Source organism: Castor canadensis, chromosome 12 (assembly GCF_047511655.1).
Source record: "Castor canadensis chromosome 12, mCasCan1.hap1v2, whole genome shotgun sequence".
In the NCBI taxonomy this organism is placed as follows: Eukaryota; Metazoa; Chordata; class Mammalia; order Rodentia; family Castoridae; genus Castor; species Castor canadensis.
In genome coordinates this window covers 111044284-111064126 of record NC_133397.1, presented here as the reverse complement: position 1 = coordinate 111064126, position 19843 = coordinate 111044284, and the positions used below count along the sequence as shown (strand labels likewise).

The 19843-nt window shown below is 41.9% G+C and overlaps 1 pseudogene; it reads right to left on the bottom strand.

Moving 5' to 3' along the window:
- Positions 1–13652: 13652 nt before the first annotated feature.
- Positions 13653–13900, bottom strand: LOC141415088 (NADH dehydrogenase [ubiquinone] 1 alpha subcomplex subunit 3 pseudogene; annotated as a pseudogene).
- Positions 13901–19843: the final 5943 nt, after the last annotated feature.

Genomic DNA, 19843 nt, shown 5'->3' with positions numbered 1-19843 from the left:
AAATGCGATCTTACTTTTTACCAGGGCTGGCCTGGAACTATGAGCCTCCCGATCTCAGCCTCCCAAGTAGCTAGGATTACAGGTTTGAGCCACCCGCCCCCAGCTGGCTTCTGTTTCTTTACATACTGTCTGTTCCTTGCCATTATCCAGTTTTCCAATGTCTGGCATTCCACTGGGTGTAAAGTTGTACGGCATTGGTGTAATGTGCATCTCTTCAATTTATAGTACATTCAAACACCAGTTCATAGAAATATCAGATGCTTTCATGTTTCTATCCTTTATTTTTTAATGAGTTTTCTTTCTTGTCTCTGTTGTTTCAGAAGAGTTACGTATTTATTCTAGATATTAATACCTTGTGGAACTTAAGATTTGCAAATACTTTTCCTAGATTGTCAATTGTCTGTTGTTTATTTATGTAATTGTTTTGTCCATGATGTTTTTCGTTGAACAAGGAGTCCTTAATGTTTGGTAATGGTTTGCAACTTTTGTATTTTATTTAAGAATTTTGTCATTTATTGATCACAGAGATGTTATATATTTTCTTCTAGTGACACTGTAGTTTCATTTTTTGCATTTATGTCTTTAATTCATCTGTAGCTTACACTTGTATATGGTTCAAGGCAGGACTCTGGTTTTATTTTTTCCATATTTTGAGGTATTTTCTCAATGTAATTTAGTCTTTAACTTCCACATTCATTTGCAGTACAACTTTTCTCAGATATCAAGCTTATGTTGAACTTTGTTATTTTCTTGAGTTTTCTTTCTCTGTTTGTTCCCATGTGTCAGAGGTGCCTGGAAGGGCGTTATTGTCAGGAACAATGCAAAAGAACTTTCTCCATAACCTCTTGGCTTTAGTTCCTCTTGGAAGAGTTGGCATAAGTGACTTTTTTCTTCTTTGTTTTCCTTATTTCACTCTCTTTCTGCTGTTGATTTTGAGAAGGGTCTCACTATGTATACTGACTGTCTTAGAAGTCACTATGTGTTCATGCTGCTTCAAACTCATGATCCTCCTGTTTCAGCCTCCAAAGTGCTGAGATCTGAGGTATGTGGTCCCACACTGACTTGATTCCATTTTTTTTGCTGATACTGGGATTTGAACTTAGACTTCATTTTGATTCTGACAACATTCCTGTCACCTCTAAAGTTCTCTCTAAACTGTCTTTGGACAGTTTAGCTTTAATTGTCACTCACTGCTGGGATGAGATTTTTCTTGGTTGGTCTGATCTGATCCAACATCAAAGGGGAAGGGACAAACAGGTCAGGAGTCAGTGTCAATAAAACCCTTATCGACAGATTTAAGTGAATAAGAGTTTTAGAAGGTGTGGGTCTTTTGACTCCAGGATTTACCTAGAATCAATTTTTAAGTTTAATTCTGCCTGTCCTATAGGTGATGTTTCAAAACACTTCTCAGTTGAATTGCTGGGATTTGTACTTCTGCAGGTCAATAGACAAAAGTTTTACAAGGAAAATACAAAACTCCAACTAGAGCAAATATTTAAAATAAACTGTTTGAAAAATAAATACTGTAAGAGTCATCCTCTATGAGCCCAACTACAAATTCTCCAGAAAGGGAACATACTGTAGATGACAAAATACTTAGAAAAGCCCTGGTTAGAATCTGAGAAACAGCCAGTTACTCGTAGCTCATGACTGTAATCCTACAGATAGAGATCAGGAGGATCAGGGTTCAAAGTTTGAGAGACCCTTTCTAAAAAAGAATGCTTCACCACAAAAAAGGTTGGTGAAGTGGCTCAAGTATAGGACCTAGTTCAAACTGCAGTACAGGAAAAAAAGAAAAAAAGAATTTTGAGAAACAGTTTAGCAATTAACAAAAAGGATACTGAAGTAAACTTTGAATTTGCTAAGATTCAGTTTTCTAAATAGTAAAAAATCTGACAAAATCAGAAAAAAACACAAGCAATTACCATGATAGAACACAAAATCACTGAGTTTTAGGCCATTTTTAAAATAAATGTTACTGATAGACATAGACATAGAGAAATAGGTTAAGACTCAGGAAGAAGAATCTCAAACTGTCACACATGGGAAGAGGGAGAGTAAACATTTGACACATCCTCAGGGTAGAGACATTAGCTTTAGGTTTAAGAAGAAAAATTGGAGTTGAGACTCTACCTTCCTCTTGGATGAGGGAACTGGTTTGTTCCCATTGGAAATAGGGGCTTCCATATTAGGAGGTGGTGAAGGAATCAGATCTGAGAGAATGGCCAGAATAGAAACATTTTTTGGGTTTTGTGATCTGTCCTTGGATTCATGCATAAATTCATGAATGCTTGGATGAATGGGATCCCTGACCATTTCCCCAGGATTCTACAGAATAGGCCTAATTGTAGGATGGTGTTCATTGGTATGCCAGGACATTCCATCTTCTAGGGTATACTGGGACCAAGCAAAACAAGATGTTTTTGCTTGAGGACTAATGATTGAGTTCCTTCCAGTTGTGTGAAATATAACCCAGGGTTGAGTCCCAAGGTATGGAATGCTCATTTCCAATTTCTGGAAGAGAGAGGAAAAAGGCCAATAAAGTACCATGGATGGCTTGAGTGCATCCTCTCAGAGACTCCCTCCATGTGAACCTATCTATAAGGAAAGCATTATCCTTTACCATAGTGACCTGAGGCCAGGAGATGTTCCTCCTGAGCCCGGGCTGCCTGTAAATCAACCATGGAGGGCTCAGGAGTCTTGCCTCAGAGGCTCCCTCCTTATGAACATACCTATGGGGTAGTAGTGACCTTCTATAGTGACCTGTAGCTGGGAGGCATCCCTCCTAGTGTGCAGAGGCTAGGACGGGGGCAGGGGAAGCTGGAGGAGGGACACATGAGGAGATCAGAAGTCAGTCCTCTAGCCAACAGAGTGGGTGAGAACAGGACTTTCTCCTTTAGAGGATCTGAGTAACAGCACCAAAATGTTACCCATGTTTGGGGAGTTCCAGATATTCCTCAGTTCTTGGGTACAATGTTTAAGATTAGAATGCTGTCCCAGGTGCAGCAAAAGAACTGTGAAGAGTAGGGAGATGGTAAAGAAGTGTCTATTAGGAAACTGGAATCACACATAGAGGGGTGAAGTTGGTTAGACTGACTACCTTGATCTTATTTTGTAACTTTGCCAAATTCTCACTTATTCTAATCAGCTATTACTTTTTTGTTTTGCCTTGGATATAATCATTTCACAAACAACAAGGATTACATTTATTTAATTTTGTATGTTAATTTATTTTGCTTGTATAATTGTTAGACTCTATTAGGTTAAATTGTAGCAGTGATGATGGTTCTTCTTTTTCATGATCTTAAAGAAAATACTTCCAAAATTTCTCTGTTAAGTATGATGGTTGCTATAATTTGTTTTCATAATTATTAGCAAATTAAGGAACTTTTCAGAATTAAAAAAATTATTAAAATAAATTTATTGATCATAAAATGTACCCATTGCATATTTATGCAATTAAATTTAATTATTTTAGTAAATTGATATAATTTTGTAACTATTACCACAGTCCATTTTAAGAACAGTTAACTTCCCTTAAAAATGCTTATAGAGAATCTCTACTCTCCCGCCTCTCCCTGGGCAATTACTGTCCTGTTTTCTGTCACAGATGGTATTTTTTAATAATGAACAGGTGATAAGCTTCACAAAAGAAGTTCCTCACATACCTTTCCCTAGTTATATTCCTCCCCTATATCAAAGAATTAGCTAATACAATGAGTTTCAGAAAAGTTACTTTTTGGTTTTTCTTTATAGGAAACAAATGCCTGTGAGTAACAGATTGTTTAGTTTGCCAATTTCTGAATTATAAATATGTCACCTTAAAATTCTATATATGTAGATTTAAGATGTATGAAACTATTTCACTAATTCTCTCTTTTTTTTTTCATTTTTCTTTTATTATTCATATGTGCATACAAGGCTTGGTTCATTTCTCCCCCCTGCCCCCACCCCCTCCCTTACCACCCACTCCACCCCCTCCCGCTCCCCTCCCCCAATACCCAGCAGAAACTATTTTGCCCTTATCTCTAATTTTGTTGTAGAGAGAGTATAAGCAATAATAGGAAGGAACAAGGGTTTTTGCTGGTTGAGATAAGGATAGCTATACAGGGAGTTGACTCACATTAATTTCCTGTGCGTGGGTGTTACCTTCTAGGTTAATTCTTTTTGATCTCACCTTTTCTCTAGTTCCTGGTCCCCTTTTCCTATTGGCCTCAGTTGCTTTTAAGGTATCTGCTTTAGTTTCTCTGCATTAAGGGCAACAAATGCTAACTAATTTTTTAGGTGTCTTACCTATCCTCACCCCTCCCTTGTGTGCTCTCTCTTTTATCATGTGCTCATAGTCCAATCCCCTTGTTGTGTTTGCCCTTGATCTAATGTCCACATATGAGGGAGAACATATGATTTTTGGTCTTTTGGGCCAGGCTAACCTCACTCAGAATGATGTTCTCCAATTCCATCCATTTACCAGCGAATGATAACATTTTGTTCTTCTTCATGGCTGCATAAAATTCCATTGTGTTATAGATACCACATTTTCTTAATCCATTCGTCAGTGCTGGGGCATCTTGGCTGTTTCCATAACTTGGCTATTGTGAATAGTGCCGCAATAAACATGGATGTGCAGGTGCCTCTGGAGTAACAGTCTTTTGGGTATATCCCCAAGAGTGGTATTGCTGGATCAAATGGTAGATCGATCGATGTTGTGACATTTTCTATGCCTGTGCCCTGTATTCTCCCCAGCTGAAAAGCATCATTAGAAGATGTCTTCTAGTGTGAGACCCTGGTCACATATTCTGGAGGGAACAAAGTACAACTTGCTCACAAGTTGCTGTGTCTGTCTGCTCTAACCTGTTTGGGGGCTAGCAGAATGACTGGCAGAAATGCACATTTCTGTTTTGCCTAAATCAGAACTCACACAAACTCAAACTGGTGAATACTGTTAAAAATTATTGTAGGATACTTTAGCCAACCCCACCCAAAATGTCTGATACAAATGAGTGTAATTGAGAATGCCTAGGGTTGCTAAGGCTGGTGGGGGAACCAGATCATTTATTTTCATTCAGTAGTCTAGAAAAAAAAGACTGAAAAGGCCCAACTTCATTCCCAATCAGGCTGAAAGCCATTTCTTAGCTTTTAAGTTGTCCTTCCCATTTTCCATTTAGAAAAAAAAAGGCTAAGGAATTTTAGCTCAGAAGCAGCCCCCTCAGCCTTCCTGGAAGTTGGATGACACAGGTGAGTGTGGGAGCACTGGGAAGAATTCACTGACGGATGCACCTACTGGGCTTTTCAAAGACAGCCTGGGACACAGAGCAGGTCCAGCTGCAGGGCTCAGTCCTAGCCTATCTCCCTTTGGTCTTGGTTTGGTGGCACTGGGGGATGAACCCAGGGTATTGCACATCAAAGCGATCTTTCAGCCTTAGAAAGTCAGATATGTCTAAAACTTTAATCTGTTAACACCTCTTCTACTCATTAGGCTTTCCTGTAGGAGAAAAGTTCAATTTATATTAGCCCCTCAATACTTTCAGTTTAGGTAAAAATGTAAGCTTGGTGAATGACCAGTCATGTAGGCATCCTACGTGTAGTTTTTGTTTGTGTGTGTGTGTGGTACTGGGGCTTGAACTTGGGGCCTACACCTTGAGCCACTCCAGCAGCCCTTGTGATAGGTGTTTTCAAGGTAAGGTCTCATGAACAATTGGTCTGGGACTGGCTTCAAACCACGATCTTCCTGATCTCTGCCTCCTGAGTTGCTAGGATTACAGGCGTGAGCCACCGGTGCCCACTAATTTGTGTCTTACAGGCAGAAATAGTCTTCTTTAGTGATAGATTCACATCACACATGCATCTAATGACACCTCCCTTCATCACTATGGTGGTCGGCTGGACCATTTTGGAAGATTGGTGGAAAGAAAAGAGTACATCAAATTTTAATCAAGTTTTCAACTTTAATAAAATATTGCTGTTTGTTACATTTTCTTGTATTTTCTCAACTTACAAAGACAGCAATGTCTTTGCATGTTTTTGTGGCCCCTTTTCAAATAGGTCTAATCTTAATACAAAAGGGTGATTGGGAAGGAGTGGCAGGGACAGGGTGGCAGGGGCTGGGGTGGCAGGGACTCGGGTGGGGCAGAGCCCCGGCCCCACTTTAAACACACATAATGGTCACTTGACCATTTCTATCAGCCCTGTAAAAAAAGGGGAGGCAGAGGTCATCCTTCAATTCTACACACTCCTGCTGGTTTGAGATGTTGTACCACATGTGCAGGTTCTGCTGCATTTGGAGTGGGGAAGTTGCTCCAATGTCTCGTTCCTCAAAATGCACGTCATCAGTGAGGCTGACGTCTTCAAACTCCCCCTCATCACACGCAACTTTACGGTCATCCTGGGGAACTGGAGAACATCATCAAAAATGAAATTAGCCAGGTTCAGAAAGCCAAAGGCCACATGTTTTCTCTCATGTGTGGAAAACAGATCCAATACAAACACAAGCAATATTATAAAACAGGTCACGCTAAGGGGACAGGGAGACTAATAGAAGGAAGTTAAGAAGGTGAATATGGCTGATGTACTTTGTATACAAGAATGAATATAGAATTTTTAAACCTTTGAAATCACCATAAGGAGGGGTCTAAGATAGAAAGAGAAAAATAGAGATGAACCAATTTGGATTGTAACACACATATACATAGAAATGTCACAGCGAAACTCCCTCTTATAGCTCTATTAAACAAACAAAATTGGTTTTTTTTTTTTTTTCAAAAACAGAGAACAGGAAGGTAAAACAGGTCTTGTCTGGGCGGCTGGTACTAGTGGGAGGGGGGAAGATATAAGGAAAGGGTTTAGGAAGGTGAATATGGTGGAAATATTTTGTACTTATGTATGAAAATGGAATGAGACCTGTTGAAACTGTTCCAGGAGTGGGGGAGGGTGGATAAAAGGATAATTATGGAGGGGGTGAATTCAACTATGAAACACTGTAAGAATTTTTGTAACTGTCACAATAAACACCAAGTACACCAGTAATATGATCTTAAAAAGAACAATAAAATTTAAAAAACAAAAAACATTTCCTCTGGGGGCCATGGGGCGCTGAGGTGGACCCAGCAGCACAGCTGTGGGTGACTGCCAGAACTTGCCTTGCCACATTTTGCACTGGTCATCAAGCTGGAACTTCAGATCCTGAAGCTCCCAGGTTAATTCCCCGTTCTGTCTGGGCAGCATGCAGATGGTCTCCGCCTTCTTGTCTTCAATCTCCTTCAGCAGTGCACTGAGGGCAGTGCATTCTCCAATTGCACCCACTGGTACCCCTTGAGGCTCCAGGTCTTCTGCCATCACCTCCAGGAGGCAGTCTTTTGGTGCCTCTGTCTTGCCAGTTGGCTTCTGGTTGACAGCCACCTGATCTCGATGGGCCACCATGTCTTCCTGCTGGTGGCACAGGCACTGGACTCCCTCCTCCTGCCAGCTGGGAGCCTCCTGGCTATTCACCTCCATGATAACCTTGAGGTCGTCTAGGTTTTCTTGCAGATGGCCCAGCTTCTTGACAAGCTTCTTCTTCACATTCTGCTCCTCCAGCAGGGCGGAGGTCAACTTCATATTGTCATGCTGAAGCTGGGCCAGTTGCTCCTTCAGCACCGCGCTCAGGTCAGTCAAGGTCTCCTGGTTCTCCATGCTCTTCATATCCTCCTTTCCATCCACTGCCTGCTCGCCCGGGATTCTGGCTGCCTGCTCCAGTGCCAGGAGCTGCCGCTCCTGGTCCTCTTTGAGGCGACTCAGCCTGTCATTCTCCCTCACTTGGGCCTCTAACTGACCCTCCAGGCACTCTAGCGCTTTTCTCAGCTGCCGAGCCTCCTCCTCCAGTCGCTGTTCTGCTGCACTGGGCCCGGCTGGGGGCTGTGGAGGTGACGGCTCTTCCAACAGGCTCCTCAGTTCCTCCAGGGTGCTTTTCAGTTGAAGAACATCTTGGGCACTGCTCTCCAACTCTTCCTGCAGGATACGCATGGCTGCTGAGGTCTGCTGCAGCTGGCTGGAGGACTCCAGCAGCCTGGCCTCAGACAGCGCCAGCTTCTTCTCAAGCTCCTCCCGGCTCAGCTGCATGGCTTCTTTTTCTGCCAAGAGGATTTGAAGCTTCTTCTCCAGCTGCAAGTCCTTCTCTTTCAGGTCTTCGGTTTTGTGGTTGCACACATCGAGGGCATCTCGCTTCACATCATTCTTCCTGGATGTGATGACGGCCTCCCAGTTTATGACGGGAAAATCCTCATATGCAAGCTTTTTGCTACTCTTGATGCCTGTGTCTGGTGAAGGGACACTGGCAGGCAATGCACCCTCACAAGCTGTTGGTGCAGGAGCACTGCGGTTTGGGGGCACATCCTCACAAATAGTGGGGAGCTCAGGGTTACCATTTTTTATCTTTTGCTTTTTCTTTCCCCCTACAGGCACACTAAGGTTGTTCCTGAGCTGGAAGGCTCTCGGCATTTTCTTGCCCGAGGCCCGTTTCTGAAGTTTGACTTCTTCAGAAATAGCTGGTCTAGGAGGAGGAAGGTGGCGGGTCCACATGACCACACAATCTACCAGCTCTTTCTCAAACACTCAAGATCTTTGTCCACCACACACAACCGTCTTCCTCCACCAGTTATCACGATATATCTCTACCACAATCGACAGTCTTCCTCCTCCACTTATCACGATCTCTCTTCCACTCTCCACAATCCTCCTCCACGTCTTATCACGATGTTTCTTGAATATTCACAACAATCTTCCTCTAACACACAACACGTTCTTCACACAAAATCTTTCGTCCCAAGCACAAAACCCCAATCTTCCTCCCACACACGCCACAATCAACACCCACACACACCACAATCAACTCCCACACACAGAAACAGTCTTGTCCCACACACACACACACCACAATCACTAGAAACACTCAGCGCACCACGTTCCTCCGCCTCTAGCCAGCACCGCGTCCTCTACTCCAACAGCTCGCAGCGGTGTGAGCCAGAAGAGGCAGATGCAGGGGATGCTAGGCAGCATGGAATGTAGAATGTGGGCGTGGCCTGAATCCTCGCACGCCATTGGTGGGTGAGTAAGATGCAGGAGAAAGACTTTGTGAGGGCTGGGCAGGGTTAAAATGAGAGCAGGTGCAGCCCCTGCCCCAACCCCACCCACCCACTGAGGGTGGGGGTGAGGCAGGTCTCCCTGGGTGTCTCTGCACAGTTTTCAAGGCAATGACTCATGACATCCTTCACAGAGTTCTAGTTAACTGAGGCACCTTAGAGGATGCTCTTTGGCCACTGCAGACACCTGACCAGGCCTCAGACCTCAGTCCTCAGGAGATGGGTGACAATGGACAGAAGGTGACAGTACATCACTTTACAGTCCCTTTCCTGAGTCCTCAGCTATGTCTTGTACGTCCAGGTTTTAGAAATCACATCCAGGGTATCCCCCATCCAGTCCTGCACAGTCCCCTTTATCACATACACCTGAGGGTCCCTGATCTCAGTAGTGTATATGACCCCACCTAGATGGACCCAGGCCTGGTCTCCCACTTCCCAGCTACTGCTCTTCACACACCTCCAAGGTACTGCTCTCCACTCAGAGTGGCTCTTGGTCCGGTCAGCTCTTCTCCTTGGATTCTTTTCCAGGACCAAACCAGGACAGCACCAAAGTTGCAATGGGGCCTTCTGATCCCCTGTGAGTACATCTGTGTCCCTCCCCATTCCTCCCTCTCCAACCCAAGAACAGCTCACCCACTTCAGCTCTTTAAGGTCTTTCCTCAGCAGACCTGTTCTGAGAAACTCCACGTCATTTCTTGATCCCTTTCCTTCCCTTCCCTTCATCCTGGCCTCCATTCTTCAAGGAGGTGTTGTGTCTGGAGATGCTGCCTTCTCAGAGGTCTTTACCCCTCTTCTCCTCCAGCCAACTCTGCTCAGTTTCTCCCTCATCATTTGAATTTTATTAATTTGGATCTTCTCCCTCTTTCTTTAATTTCTTTGTTTATGGGTTTGTCAATCTCATCTATCTTTTCAAAGAACAACTTTTTCATTTCATCCATTCTGTGTTTTGTTTCTTTTTTTAGTCTCCATTTCATTAGTTTCTTTATTATTTCGTTCCACCTGCTAATCTTAGATTTGGCTTGCTCTTGTTTATCTAAGTTGCTGAGTGTTATTTATGAGGCTAAACAATAAATTTATATTTCTTGATATAAAAACTGTATATATTTCTGGGGCACCATGTGATGGTTTGATATATGTGGCTAATCTCACTGTTTGGACTCGTAGGACAATTGGATCCTCTCAGTTGATTATTTTTTCCACCAACCATGTGGAGAAAAAGTATACAATGCTCAGAAGACTAATGAAGAATTAGGGGAGTCAGGCCATGGACCAATAGTGGATCATGGAGCCAGTCAGGTATACACAGCCTTGGTAGCCAAACATAACACAACTTGCCATTCTCTTTTTTTTGTTTATTTGTTCTTACTGCAACTTGGCAGTCTTTTATCCAATTCATCAAGCACATTAGCTAGAAATAATTGTTACAAAATCAAACCATGTCTTTAAACTGCTAGTGGTAGAATTTAGACCTGAAAAGTTTTTTTAAAAATATATAGAAAAGAAGAAAAAGTGACCTAGGAAACTTGGAATTGCTGGAACTCACAACTGCAGAAGATAATAGAACTGCATTTGGCAGAAAAAAGAAATGAGAGAAAGAAAAAAACTATTATTTGTAGATGACATGATCTTATATAGAGAAAGCTGTGAAGAATTTACACAAAATCTAAGAGAACTAATAAGCTCATCAAGATTGCAGGAGACAAGATCATGATACAGAAATTAGTTGTGGCAATAATTTGAAAATAAAATTAAGAAAACAATTCCATGTTCAATAGCATGGAATCTAATAAAAAGAAGTTTCCAACTTGTACACTGAAACCTGAGAACATGCTTACACAATTTAAAGAGGACATAAATAACTGGAAAGGCATTGCAATAGTTTGCATGTGCTAGAAGCTTGGTCTCCAGTGTGGCCAGGTTGTGTTGCTGGAGCCATTAAGAACTGGGATCTAGCCATGTGCTGGTCACTCATCTTGTAATCCTAGCTTCTGAGGAGGCAGAGATCAGGAGGATCGCGGTTCAAAACCAACCTGAGCAAATAGTTCACAAGATCCTACCTTGAAAAACCCCATCACAAAAAAGGGCTGGTGGAGTAGCTCAGGTGTAGGCCCTGCATTCAAGCCCCAGTACTGAGGAAAAAAAATGAAAAACAAGTATATCATAATCTTTTATCATCATATGCTCTTTTTTTTTTCAGTGCTAGGGATGGAAGCCAGAGCTTCACACATGGTAGGCAAATGTTCTACCACTGAGCTACATCCCATCACATTATGCTTTTTTTGGGCAGTAATGGAGTTTAAACTCAGGACCTCATGCTTACAGGCACATGCTCTACCACTTAAGCCCCACTGCCAAGCCCTTTTTATGGTGCTTTTTGTGAGATAGGGTCTCTTGAACTATTTGACCAGGGCTGACTTTGAACTTCATTCCTCCTGATCAGTGAATAGATAGGATTACAGGCATAAGCCACAGGCACGCATCTCCTATTATGCATTTTGATACCCATTTTTGACTCTTCACAATGACACCTTTGTCCTTTTGATAGGTTTCCAAGAGTCTTTGAACACTTCCTTGCTTCTGTCTTACACAAAGACTGTTTGCTCACCTGTTCTTGGACTTGGTCACGAGATCAGCACTCAGCCAATTCTGTATTTATGTAATTTCTTATACTGATGAATGATATTTAGATACTATTATGGGTTGTGATTGCTCCTAGGTCCATTCCCTGGACAAACCAGAAAATGAACTTACAGAATGAAACAAACAAACAAACAAAATAAGAGACAGCCAGGCACTGATAATATGTGCCTATAGTCCCAACTATTTGGAAGTGTGAGGCTGGAGGATTATTTGGCCCCAAAAGTTTGAGAACAGCTTGGGGAACATACAACGATCTGCTCTGTGAAAAAGAAAATCATAAAACACAAGTCAACACTGACTCCTACAATCCAAGACCAACATCACAGGGTCTTTCTCTCCTCTCATTGAGTATTTGTAGTTTTCTTCCTAAAAGGTTGAAAACCCTGATTCTTAGCATCAGTCATTTGCTCTTCTCTCTATCATATACAAGAATTTCAGAGTTGTAACACCAAAACCACCAAGTCTTCTAAACAAACTTTAGAATTTTATTGTAGAGCAGGTGCTGGTGGCTCACATCTGTAATCCTAGCTACTCAGGAGGCAGAGATTAGGAGGATCATAGTTCAAAGCCAGCCCTGGCAAATAGTCCCATAGACCCTTTCTCGAAAAAACCCATCACAAGAAGGGACTGTTGGAGTGTCTCAAGGTGTAGGCCCTGAGTTCAAACCCCAGTACCATAAAAAAATAAATTTCTTTGTAGAGCTGGCAAACTGGCTCAAGTAGTAGAGTACCTACCTAACAAGTGAGAGACCCTGAGTTCAAACTCTGGTACCACCAAAATTTTTTTTCTTTCATTGTAGTTCTTTTTGTATTCAACCAATAAATACCATTTGAGAGGCTGAGGCAAGAGAACCACAAATTCAAAGTCAGAGACCAGCCTGAACAATATAGTGAGATCCCACTTTGAAAAAAAAAAAGCAAAAATAAAAAGAACTGAGCTGGGTGTGATGGCACACACCTGAAGCCCCAGCACTTGGGAGGGTGAGATGGGAGGATTGCTTGAGTGTGGGAGTTCAAAACCAACCTGGGCAACACACTGAGATTCCCTCCTCCTCAAACAAAATAATCCTCCCCTCAAAAAACAAGAACAAAATCTACTCAATGTGTACTATGAGAAACTTGTGCTCCGAATTTTTTAGTTAATTCTTGTTCTCCTTGAGCTTAGGTTTTCTGAGGTTTCTTAGGTTTCTTTGTTCTTTTTTCTAATTCGAACTTGGTATTTGCTTTTTTAAATTCACCAAATGGTGTACTATGCAGCTATAGAAAGTGTGTGCTTATTAGGAGTAAAAAAAGGTAAGTCTCAAGCAGCATCTATTACGGCCTTTTGTGTAAATAAGAAAGGAGAAATATGAATGACTCTGCATGTTTTTCCTATGAAATATAACACAGATACTCAGCCAAGAAAAACTGAAAATAATGAAAAAGTGTTTCTGTATGGATTGTTGAGAATGAGATTTACAGGATGAGAATAGTATAAGCATCTCCAAATGTATCTTTTTACATTGTTTTGACTTTTTTTCTTTTTGTCAATACTGGGGTTTGAACTCAGAGCCTTGTGCTTTCTAGGCAGGTGCTCTACTGCTTAAGCCACTCTTCCAACCAATTCTTTTGACTTTTTAGAGGCTACAAGTCTTAGAGACTTGTAGAGTAGCAGCTTTCTAGCTGTGTCTTCTTCTGAGTGACTAAATTTTATATAGAAAACAGCTTGCCCTGAGTTACTCCATTTTGAATATAAATGCTAAGGTAGAATGACTCAACATCTTATTTGTACAAGGAACCAGCCACCATCGGTGCAGCACTACCAGAAGGTACAGACTGATAAGTGATTTGGTTTTTTTGGTTTTCACATTTTTATTGGGGCCGTCGGGGAGGGGACCTCGTTCCCTGTCAGTAGAAGTGCTCACAGCTTCTTTGTCCACTCCAAGCTGGGGCCCTGGGGGTCCTGGGGATGACTGGGTACCTTGGTCACATTCCCATCATCTTGGAGGGGCACTGTAAGGTGTGGCTTTGTTCATCATGGCAGAGTATTTCGTGTAGGGGGCTGAGCAGGGGCATAATTAAAGCAATCCCCCCAGTGACAAAGGACACGGCCAGTCCTGGCTCCTTGACCCAGTCATCCTTGAAGAAGGCCATGACTCTTGCAGCCATTTTGGTCTCAAAAGTGATTTATTTGTGCTAATAAAAAATGAACACAAGACCAGTGACTGATACAACCACCTCATCTAAGATGTATAAAAGGAGACACCTCAAACTAGCATGGCACACCAACTTGTCACTTTGTCATGGGCCACCCCACTGTACTTGTCACAGCCTCTGCCCAGAGGAAAGTGAGATGATGAAACACTGATTGTCCTCATACTCACTCAGTGAGCTCCTCTCTGCTGTCTATATCTTCCCACAGTCATCCAGACTCCTTGTCTCCACATCTCTAAGTTGGTTAACCTAATACCTGACCACCTGAGGTGACTGTTTGATTGCCTTATTTTGGCAGTACTGGGGTTTTGAACTCAGGGCCTCGTGCTTGCTAAGCAGGCACACAATAACTTAAGCCACTCTGCCAGCCCTTTTTTGGTTGGATGTTTTTTGAGGTAGGGCCCTGTGAACTATAATTGGCCCAGGTTTGCCTTGAACCATGCATGATCTTCCTGATTTTCACCTCCTGAGTAGGATGACAGGTGTGAGCCAACAGCACCCAGCTTGCATTGCCTTTTAAAATCCTATGGCCACATTAAATTTTTGGTAACCTATATATAATTGTGTAAAATATGACTTGAGTATTATAAGTACTATAATTAAGACTGGAATGAAACACTTGGGAAACTGAGGTCAACCTGGGCTACATAGTGAGTTGAAGGCCAATCTGGGTTGAATTGCAAGACCTTGTCTCAAAACAAAACAAACAAACAAACAAAAACTGGAATGGAATAATAGACTTAGGATTGCTGTGACCATGATGTCAAGTGAAACTAGGAGTACTCATTGAAGTAAAGACAATGCAACTGATGATGCTTGCAAATCAATTGACAGTGAATAAATTCTGATACTGTGAAAAGACACAAATGTATCAGTCTATGTTAATGGCATAGCTCACCCATGATGAATGTTTTAAAAATAAAGTGAAAAAAGATAAAATAATATTGAGTCATATTTATTGACTTGGGAAAATTTTTATATCAAATAAAAAGAAGACACATTATATTTCAACATACATCCATATGTGTGTGTATAAATATGTGATGTATTTGGGGCTGGCTGAAGCTCAGTGATACATCAGTCACTTCCCTAGCATGCACAAGGCCCTGGGTTTGATCCCTAGCACCTTATGCACGATAAGTACACACACACACACACACACACACACACACACACACACACACACACACTTGTTTATGTATATGCATATATGCATATCTTGGAAAAGTGCATACCAAAATATTACTAGTGGTAATCTCTAGTGACAGAATCCTTAATTATTTAAATTTTTATTCTTTGTTTTATTCTGTATGTAATACAGATTTTCTTTTCCTTTTGCTTTTTTTTTTTTGGTTGTACTGGGGTTTGAACTAGTGTCTCATGCTTACTTGCTAGGCAGGCACGCTACCACTTGAGCCATTCTGCCAGCTCTTTTTTCTGTTGGGTATTTTAGAGATAGGGTCTTATAAACCATTTGGCCCAGGCTAGCCTTGAACTGCTATCCTGATTTCTGCATCCCAAGTAGGTAGAATTACACACATGAGCCACCAGTACCTAACTTTTTCTTGTGTTTTGAGACATGGTCTTGCTATGTAACTCAGGTTGAGCTGGGACTCACTATGTTGACCACACTAGCTTCAAACTTTCAATCCTCCTGGCTCTGCCTCTCTTGTGCCGGGATTACAGGTATATACCACAATGACTGACTTGTTGTAGCTGTTGTTGTTTTGAGACATAGTTTCAGTATGTAACCCAGGCCGACCTCAAACTGTATCTCCTTCTTAGCCTCCTGATCCTGAGTGCTGATAGTACAGTCATACACCACCACCACAGCCAGCTTTGTAACCATTTTCTATACTAAGCCTATTTTACTTAGAGTCACAATGTTATGACATTGTGGTAGTCAGAGTAATGATCCCCAAAGGATCCAGAAATGAATCCCCAGAACAAATGAATATGTTATGGTGTCTAGCAAGGGGGAATTAAGGTCACAGATGGAATTAAAGATGCTGGAGGGACATTGTCTTGGATTATCTGATGGGCACAGTGTAATCACAAGAATCTGTTAAATATGGAAGGAGGAGGCAAAGGTCAAGGTCAGGGACAGAGGGACCTGTAGACACTCTACTGCTGACTTTGCATGTGGAGGAAGGGCTTAGCAGTCAAGGGTTGCAAGGAGCACTATTATCTGAAAGAGGTGAGAACTGGTACCTTTCCCAAAGTTCCCATAAAGAACATAGCCCTGCTGGTAGTGTGGCTGAACTGGTAGAGCACCTGCCTAGCAAGCATGAGGCCCTGAGTTCAAACCCCAGTACTGCAAAAAATAAAAGCAAACAACAACAAGAACAAAAGCACGGCCCTGCCGACACCTTGATTTGAGCCAAGTGAGGTCCATTGAGAAGGATGACCTCCAGATTGTAAGATAGCACATTTGTGTTGTTTTAAGACACTAAGTGTGGGGTTGTTTGTTACAATAGCCGTAGGAAACTGATACAGACATATGCTGGAAATAGTCAATAGATACATACTGTAGTGATTGAGATAGAAACTGCTAAGACATTGAAGTGTATTTAAACAAAGATCCAAATAGCAAGATTCGGGAGTCGTTCCTATATTGTAAGAAAACATGGAACATGGTGGCATATGCCTGGAGTCTCAGCTACTTGGGAGGCTGAGGTAGAAGGTTCACAAAGTTTGAGACTAGTCTGGGCAACATAAAGAGACTCCTCTCTTAAAAAAAAAGAAAGAGCTGGGTGTTCTGGAATATAGCTGTAATCCCAGCACCTGATCCAGGAGGATTGAGAGTTTGAGGCCAGCCTGGGCTATGCAATGAGATTCTGTTTCAAGAAAAAGAAAAGGGGTGGGGGGATGAGCCCGGGCATATGGCTCAGTGGTAGAGGGCTTGCCTAGTGTGTAGCCCTGGGTTTGGTCCCTAGCACTGCAAAAAACCCTACTCAGTTACCAAGATACAGTTCATAAAGCCACTAGTGAATTAAGTCCTTATTAATTTAGTTTTTTTTTTCATGCAATACTGAGGTTTGAACTCAGGGCCTGAACCTTGAGCCACTGCACCAGCCCTTTTTTGTGATGGGTTTTTTTCAAGATAGGATCACATGAACTATTTCTGTGGGCTAGCTTCAAACCATGATCCTCCTGATCTCTGCTTCCTGAGTAGCTGGAATTATAGGTGTGAGCCACTGACTCGTGGCCTCATCTCTATTTTTAAGAAAGCTCAATGTAACTTTGATTTGTTATGACTTTTATATTAGTTAAAATCACATTTAACTAGAGTTACCAGAAAACTTTCTTTTTGTATATATTTTTCATTTTGTTTTCTTGTTTGTTTATTTGTTTTTTGCAGTTCTGGGTTTTGAAGTCAAGGTCTATCTCTTGAGCCACTCTGCCAGTGGCTTTTTTGTGATGGATTTTTTTTTTAAAGATGGAGTCTTGTGAACTATTTGCCTGGGGTGGCTTCAAATTGCTATCCTCCTGATCTCTGCGTCCAGAGTAGCTAGGATTATAAGCGTGAGCCACCAGTGTCCAGCCAGAAAACTTTCTTAAAAAGAAAGAAGTTTATGTTTCATATGTTCATTCTAGTCCAGGACTGGGTGTGAGAGTTGAAAGATGTCATCAACAAACCAGGGTCCTTCCGTTTTCATGCTAATGAATGCTGTGTTTGGAATATTTTATTCATTCCAAGCAAAAGGCTCACTTTCACTTAAGTCTCATTAGTCAGAATTGACTCATATATTCATTCTTTGCTAAAAGATAGTCTAGAAACATACTTGTTTGCTTTAGATATTTTGATGTGGGGTCTCAAGTTTTTTTTTTTTTAACCTGGGGTCTGGCCTCAGTCGGCAATCCTCCTTCCAAAGCCTCCCTGGTAAGCTGGATTATAAGTGTGAGATGGGGTTTAGGTAACCTTTTTTTTTTGGCCTGGGCTGCCTCTCTAGTAACTGGGATCACAGGCTTGAGCCATCATACCTCATGATTCAATTTATAGCAGCCAATATCTGAAGAAAAGGTCTCTGTTCTTCCCCCTCAGGTAAGGCCAAAATCATCTGGTATAGACAGGACGATTGGATGCTCTGGATTTTCCAGGGCAATCCTAGGGTGACTAGTAATCACATCCCCATTGAGACTCAAAGATTTTGGAGCTTTTGGTGATGAGCAGAAAAGGATCAAGAGTGTACTTTGTCAGCTGGGAGTGGTGGCATGCATCTGTAATTCAGCCACTGTGAAGACTGAAAGGGAGGATCACTTGGAGTTTAGGCCCAGTTTGGGCAACACAGCAAGACCCCATCACAACCCCCCCCCCATCAAAAAAAAAAAGGAAAGGAAAGGGAAGAGTCCACTTTCCCTAAAAGAGTAAATTGCATTTGCACTCACTGGGATTCCCCTTGTGTTATTACAGAGCCCAGCAGGCGGGCTTCATTTCTAGCCATCCTTATAACCATAAAAAAAAGTCAAAATTTCTGCAGATTGGGAAATTCTAACTCTTCCTTTCTCTTTCCTGCTCATTCAATTTTTTTCTTTTCTTTGAGGCAGGGTCTCACCATGTAGCCCAGGCTGACTTGGAACTCACACTCCTCCTGCCTCAGCCTTCTGAGTGCTGGGATTACAGGCATCTGCACCATCATTCAACTTAGATGCTACTTGCTTTCATCCTTGTTAGAAACAACTTGCTGAACTTCCTGTGATTCAGGTGGAACTGGGAATGGGAGTGAATGTCAAGGAGCAGTGAATGACTTTCCAAAAGAGAGACACTAAAACAGAGAAGAAATTTTAAGAGTTCCCAAATCTGGAAGGTCTTTCCCCAATCTTTTATTGAACTCTACTCTAAGGCACAATTAATCTATTTTATGCATGAATCATTCACACTGTCTAACAATTCTGCAATGAATGCTCTCGTATCTTTGGGTGCTTGCCAACTGAATTTCTAAACAAGTAGCACACTAATGTCTATATGTAACGTCAGTACTCTAGTTCTTGACTTCTAATATATGGAAATGGTGTTTTCTTACATCTACACCGATCAATAATAAATGAGAGCACATGTTCTTTATGTGGTGTTTTGATTACTGGTGTGCCTCGAATATTTTCTGTATATTTTATGGTCACTGATTTTTACTTTCGTCTATTTGGTTAGTCATGCTCTTTGTCTTCTTGATTGTTTTTGTTTGTCTGTTTGTTTGTTTTGGTAGTACTGGAGTTTAAAGTCAAGGCCTCCTGCTTGCTAGGTAGGTGCTCTTACTGCCTGAGCCACTCCAGCAACCCTTTTTTGTGAAGGGTGTTTTCAAGATAGGGTCTCATGAGCTATTTACCCGGGGCTGGCTTCAAACCTCGATCCTCCTGATCTCTGTCCCTGAGTAGCTAGGATTACAGGCGTGAATCACCGGTGCCAGGCTCTTCTTTATTTTTAGAAGAGTTCTTTCTATACTAGTGTAAGTAATAGAGTGTAGACTTAAGAGGATGCCACAAGAAGAAAGCACGTGGATTCTGAGGTGAAAACATTGCAATTAATCTTCCCACCTTCACGGGTGACCAATTTCTGTTAAGATCCAAGCAGCCCATCAAGGCCATGGGCTGCCACAGGTTGCTTTTAAATCAGTCACTCACCTAAAGCTTAATCCTTTCTTTACTTCAAGACTAAGCCAAATCAAGACGGAATCACACTTCCTGGGACAAAAGAATCTTTAATTTAACAAAACAAACATCCAGGCCCATAAGCCACCCTAGGCATCAGATGGACCTGGGGCTGGAAATTTCACACAGGTAATCTCTTTAATTAGCGAGAGAAGACCCAGGCCCACAAGCTGCAGCCTAGGGTTTGGATGGACCTGGGACTGGGAATTCCTGAAGGCAAGCTCAGTGAATGCTCCAGCTCCAAATACTGAT